Source organism: Ascaphus truei, chromosome 11, assembly GCF_040206685.1.
Source record: "Ascaphus truei isolate aAscTru1 chromosome 11, aAscTru1.hap1, whole genome shotgun sequence".
NCBI classification, from domain to species: domain Eukaryota; kingdom Metazoa; phylum Chordata; class Amphibia; order Anura; family Ascaphidae; genus Ascaphus; species Ascaphus truei.
The window spans coordinates 8,764,269-8,770,826 of record NC_134493.1 but is presented as its reverse complement, the minus strand read 5'-3'; positions in this window follow the sequence as shown (position 1 = coordinate 8,770,826).

Genomic DNA, 6,558 nt, shown 5'->3' with positions numbered 1-6,558 from the left:
CTGCATTACAATTCATGAATTTATGCCATCTGGTAGACACGCGAAGCATTGCAGCCTATTAAATCCTAATCATTATCATTTAACAGATCAGCCGCCCGTCAGCCAGGCATGAACCCAGGCTGGGAAGGCAAACGCAACGGGGCTTGTCAGAGGTGAGGAGCGGCGCATTCCAGGTATCTGCCAGGTACATACTGGGTATTTGCTCGAATAAAGTGTGTCGGTGCAGTATGTCCCAGGCCTTAGAGCAAAGTCTGAGGAGTTCATGGACTGGAAATCAAAGAAGAAAAAGAAGCCGTGGAAACCAACTCACGCCTTGCTGAGTTGTATTATTACATTTAGACTGTGTACTTCAAATTGTCTTTGGCCATTCCACGTGCTGGGACTAACAGATCAGGTTTACATGTGGGGACTGCCACAGGCCGCTCAGCCGTACAACGTCATTTGCTAGTGCAATTATATATGACATATTATGTCTCCAGAATGACCAGTGCAGGAATATTGCAATCTTCTATCTCTGTGTGACGGTTCAGGGGATTCCTTCCCCTTCTTTCACCCCCTCTGTCCCTTCCCTTGCCAATCTCCCTGCGCTGACCCACTCCTGTCCCGCTCCATCTACCTCTCATGCTACCCCGTTGCCTCAGCGCATGCCCCGCAAGTCGTGCGGTCTCAGACCTCCTGCGGAAATGCTCCCCGCTCCCAGACTCTCTCAGTGCCCTCTGCCATTCCCTCACCTCCGGTGGTGATCTCCTCCGTCCCTCCGTTTCCCTTCGCTGGTGTGCCCACGGCACGGCGCTCCGCGCGTGTCGTGACGCAGCCTGTGCGCGCACACTCCCAGCTTACAGAGGGCACGCGCACACGCTCCTCTTCTAAGGCCTGTCAGTCTCCTGACTCCTCCTCCCATTCCCTGCAGGATATCTCTCTGTCTGACCCCTCTGTCTCCTCCTCCTCTCCTCCTGACCTATCCCTGTGTTCTCCCACTTCTTTCTCTGCTCCTCCCCTCTCTCCCATTGGTGTACCTTCCTTTATAATCCCTGTCTGTCCTCTCTTTCATCGCTCTGCATAGTTCCTGTTATCCCTGTGTGTGCAGTACTATGCTTTGCTCCCTCTATGTTCCAGCCTGTACCTGCTCCTGTATATCTTTGGATGTCCCTGGCTTTGACCCCTGCTCGTCCTGGACTACCCTGCTATCTGTACCCCTTGAACCTTGCTACGAACTCTACCTTGTTGACCTCTGGAACCCTTGGACTTGGTTTACGAACTTTGACTACTCTGCTTTCTGTACCCCTGGACTTTGGCGCACGGACACGACCATTCTGACGTTAATCCTTCAAGGACGTTGCAAGTATAACCACTATCTTTCTACAGGCCCAGCAACGCCATACCACACTCCGGGCTTGCCACCACTGCTGTGCGTGTGTGGTAATACCGTTCCAACCTCAGTATTGGGGTCTTGCCAGGTCTGCGGGCATACAGGCGTGACATTATGCAGAGCCCAACAAACGCAGACCCCCCTGAGGTGGGTACAGGTATTTCCATAGAGGCCTTACAATTTGCAAGTAACCAGTTGTCTACTGTCTCCAAGCAATTGACCAAATTCTCCCCTCAGGAGAGTCCCATGGCTCCAACGCCACCGGTTGCCACAACCTATGCCAGCACTGGGCCCCATATTCCTTCACCTAATCGCTATGATGGGGACCCCCTCGCCTGCCGTGGTTTCTTAAACCAATGCGAGGTGCAATTCGAGATGTCCCCCTCCCTGTTTCTCACTGGTCGTGCTAAGGTAGCGTATCTACACCTTGCTCACCGGAGACACACTCGCCTGGGCCTCCCCCTTGTGGGAGCGCAAAAGCAAATTAACTCACGATTACCCTCTCTTCAGATGCGAGTTTCAACTAGTGTTCGATACTCCTGCACGGCGCGAGACAGCCGCTTTCTCTCTCTTCCATATTTCGCAGGCCCAAAGATCTGCTGCCAAATACGCCAATACTTGCCGCTGAAACCCAATGGAATGATGAGGCACTCGCCGCCGCGTACTGGCACGGACTCTCAGATATCTTGAAAGACGATCTAGCTACTCATGCCCGGCCTTCATCCCTGGAGGTGTTGATTACCCTGAGCATACGCATGGATCAGCATACTCAGGAGCGACGGCACGAGAGGCACTGTTCTCGCTCTCCTTCTTCTGTTGTCTCTCACAGGTAGCCTATAACACCACTCCTGGCACTGGAGGCTCCGGAGCCGATGCAGGTCGGCAGTCAGCAAATTCGGGCAACGGAGAGAGCGCGACGTTGTCTGAATAGACTTTGCTTCTACTGTGCTTCTCCAGAACATCGTCTCCAGAATTGTCCCCTGAAACCGGGAAACGGGCACACCCAGTAAAGGTAGAGGGGATTCTACTGGGTACTGTCTCTCCTTGCCCCTCTCTCCCCGAAGCTTTCCCAAAGAAGTTTCTGTTTCCTGCCACTTTGGAGGGTCCGAACCTTTTCCTGCAGGTAGAAGCTTTCATCGATTCGGGGTCTGGTGGTAACTTCCTGGACCAGATGTTCGCTTCGGAGAACCAAATTCCCATGGTCAGAAGGAAAACTCCCATTGGCCTTGAGGCCATCGACGGCCGACCACTCCAGCCTGCGTTTATCATTTGGGAGTCTATTCCTCTCACACTGACCTTGGCCGACGGTCATAAGGAGGTAATAATCTTCGATATTTTTCAATCTCCCACTGTCGAAATTATTTTAGGATTGCCTAGGCTTCAACTCCACAATCCGCACATTGGCTGGACCGGTACTCTGCCTCTCCAGTGGCCTTTGTCTGCAGATTCTGTTCCTGCGGTGTCTCCTGTTGCGGTGCTTGCTGGCCTTGATTCTGCTCCTTCCAATCTATCGATCCTGCCTACCGTGTATCATGAATACTTGGATGTGTTGAACAAGGTACAAGCGGATGTTCTGCCTCCCCATCACCCGTACGATTGTCCTATCAATCTGATTCCTGGAACCATTCTGCCTAAGTCCAAGTCATACCCCCTCTGCGTCCCGGAGACCGAGGCCATGATGTCCTACATTTAAGAAAATTTGGAGAAAGGATTCATCCGCAACTCTACCTCCCCTGTCGGGGCTGGCTTCTTCTTTGTGAAGAAGAAGGATGGATCACTTAGGCCGTGCATTGACTTTCGCGGACTCAATAAGATCACGGTAAAGAACCGGTACCCCCTTCCGCTTATCTCGGAACTGTTCGATCGTCTCCAGGGGGCCTCTATCTTCTCAAAGATCGACTTAAGAGGTGCCTATAATCTCATTTGCATAAGGGAGGGGGATGAGTGGAAAACAGCATTTAATACACGATCAGGACACTATGAGTATCTTGTTATGCCCGTTGGTTTATGCAACGCTCCTGCCGTCTTTCAAGAGTTAATGAACGACATCTTCCGCGATGTATTGGGAACATTTGTCATAGTCTATCTGGACGACATTCTTATTTTCTCTAAAAACCTGGAGGAACACATTCAACATACCAAACTAGTGCTTTCTAGGCTCCGTTCTAATCGCCTATATGCCAAGATGGAGAAGTGTTTGTTCCATCAGACCTCTACTGCCTTCTTAGGCTATATCATCTCCAGCCAAGGCTTCTCCATGGATCCAGAAAAACTAAAAGCTGTTCTCGATTGACTGCTGCCTAATTCACTCAAGGCTGTGCAGTGTTTTCTCGGCTTTGCCAACTATTACAGGAAATTCATCAAAAAATTTTCTTCTACTGCACCGACACACTTTATTCGAGCAAATACCCAGTATGTACCTGGCAGATACCTGGAATGCGCCGCTCCTCACCTCTGACAAGCCCCGTTGCGTTTGCCTTCCCAGCCTGGGTTCATGCCTGGCTGATGGGCGGCTGATCTGTTAAATGATAATGATTAGGATTTAATAGGCTGAAATGCTTCGCGTGTCTACCAGATGGCATAAATTCATGAATTGTAATGCAGTATATATATATACTGTGCAGTATTGCAGCCAGCGGGAATAAAATGCTTCAATCCCTGCCTGAAAATACCTCAATGCACTCGGGCAGAAAACAGTCACAAACCTCAATACACCCGGGTATACCCGAATTCGTGGGACTAGCCGAGCTCGAATAAAGTGTGTCACCAGTGTATTGCTCTTCCCATCACCGCATTGACCAAGAAGGGCGCCAATACCACTTCCTGGTCCCCAGAGGCTATTCTTGCTTTTGAGGTACTCAAGAAAGCTTTTGTTTCCGCACCCATCTTACGCCATCCAGACACCTCCCTCCCCTTCACTTTGGAGGTCGACGCCTCGGACGTGGGAGCTGGCGCAGTTCTTTCCCAGAGCACTTCCCCCCAAGAGAAACTCCACTCCTGTGGGTTTTTTTCACGGAAATTTTCATCTGCCGAAAGGAATTATGATGTTGGTAATCGTGAACTTTTGGCCATAAAACTGGCTCTCTAAGAATGGAGGCACCTTTTGGAGGGTACTAAGGAACCAGTTGCTATCCTCACGGACCACAAAAATTTGCTGTATCTCGAGCGGGCCCGACTTCTGGGACCCCGCCAAGGTTGGTGGTCTCTCTTCTTTTCCCACTTCAACTATACCATTTCATACATTCCTGTTACCAAAAATGTCAAAGCCGACCCTCTCTCTCGTCAGTTCGCCACGGAAACCGAAGCTAATGAAACCACGGAATCTATTCTTCCTGCCAAATGTATAATTTCCGCTAACAACTTCGATGTGTTGGACGAAATCAACAAAGCTCAAGCTCACATTCCCAGCAGGTTCAGGGTACCAGAAGGGCGCTTATACGCAGCTCCACGCTTTCGCCATAAAATTTTACTTTGGGGTTACTCTTCTGGAGCAGCCGGTCATCCAGGCTTCAAAAGGACAGCAGATCTCATTAAACGGACATTTTGGTGGCCAAAGATGAACAAAGATATTCTCGACTTTACCAGTGCCTGTCCTGTATGTGCCCAGAGTAAAACAATCCATCACAAACCGTCGGGACTTCTTCTACCTCTTCCTATCCCGGAACAACCCTGGAAGCATATCTCGATGGATTTCATTGTCGAATTGCCCAATTCCAAAGGAATGAACACCATTCTGGTCGTAGTAGACAGATTCTCTAAACATTCACACTTTATTCCCCTCAAGGGTCTTCCTAACTCTGCTACTCTGGCTGATGTTTTTTCCAAAGAAATCTTCAGATTACTGTACATGGCGTTCCCATCTCTATTGGCTCTGACCGTGGATCGCAATTTATCTCTAAATTCTGGCGGGCATTTTCCCAGAGACTCGGAATCTCTCTCTTGTTCTCCTCAAGATACCATCCTCAAACCAATGGTCAAACCGAAAGGATGAATCAAACTCTAGAACAATATCTAAGATGCTTCATATCTGACTCACAGGACAACTGGGTGGATCTTTTGCCATGGGCCGAATTTGCTATCAATTCTCTCAAAAACGAGTCTACCCAAAAATCTCCCTTTTTTATTAACTTCGGTTTCCACCCCAGTAGTCTTCCACTCTCTTCTTCTCCTTCAGGCTTTCCTGCGGCCGACTCTCATGTTACTACTCTACAGGAATCTTGGAAAAAAATCCTCAAAACCCTACAATCTGCAGTTGCCAAACAAAAGACCAAGGCAAATCGTCATCGTCAACCTGGGCCTTCTTTCAAACCTGGTGACAGGGTGTGGTTATCATCAAGGAATATCAGGCTTAAGACGCCATCACCTAAACTATCTCTGAGATTCCTGTGCCCATTCAAGATTTTAGAGAAAATTAACCCAGTCACTTATCGTCTTGACCTACCTCCCACCATGAGGATTCCTTCCGTGTTTCACACCTCCCTCCTTAAACCCTTCATTCAAAGTCCCCATTTTTCTGTTCCCTCTCGGAAACCCAACCCAGTCTCCACCCTAGGACAACAGTAGTACGAAGTCCAATCTCTTATTGATTCCCGCTGGTCAAAAAACAAACTCCAGTTCCTGGTCCACTGGAAGGGCTATGGTCCGGAAGAACGTTCGTGGGTACCAGCACCTTCATATCCATGCCCCAAGATTACTCCAACAATTCCACCAAAAGTTCCCGCAAAAGCCTTGGTTGGATCGCTCAGAGATCGATCCTCAAGGGGGGGATACTGTGACAGTTCAGGGGATTCCTTCCCCTTCTTTCACCCTCTCTGTCCCTTCCCTTGCTAATCTCCCTGCGCTGACCCACTCCAGTCCCGCTCCATCTACCTCTCATGCTGCCTCGTTGCCTCAGCGCAAGTCGTGCGCACCCGCGCGGTCCCAGAGCTCCTGCGGCAATGCTCCCCGCTCCCAGACTCCCTCAGTGCCCACTGCCATTCCCTCACCTCCAGTGGCGATCTCCTCTGTCCCTCCGTTTCCCTCCACTGGTGTGCCCACGGCGCGGCGCTCCGCGCGTCTCGTGATGCAGCCTGTGCGCGCGCACTCCCAGCTTTCAGAGGGCGCGCGCACACCCTCCTCTTCTAAGGCCTGTCAGTCTCCTGACTCCTCCTCCCATTCCCTGCAGGCTATCTCTCTGTCTGACCCCTCTG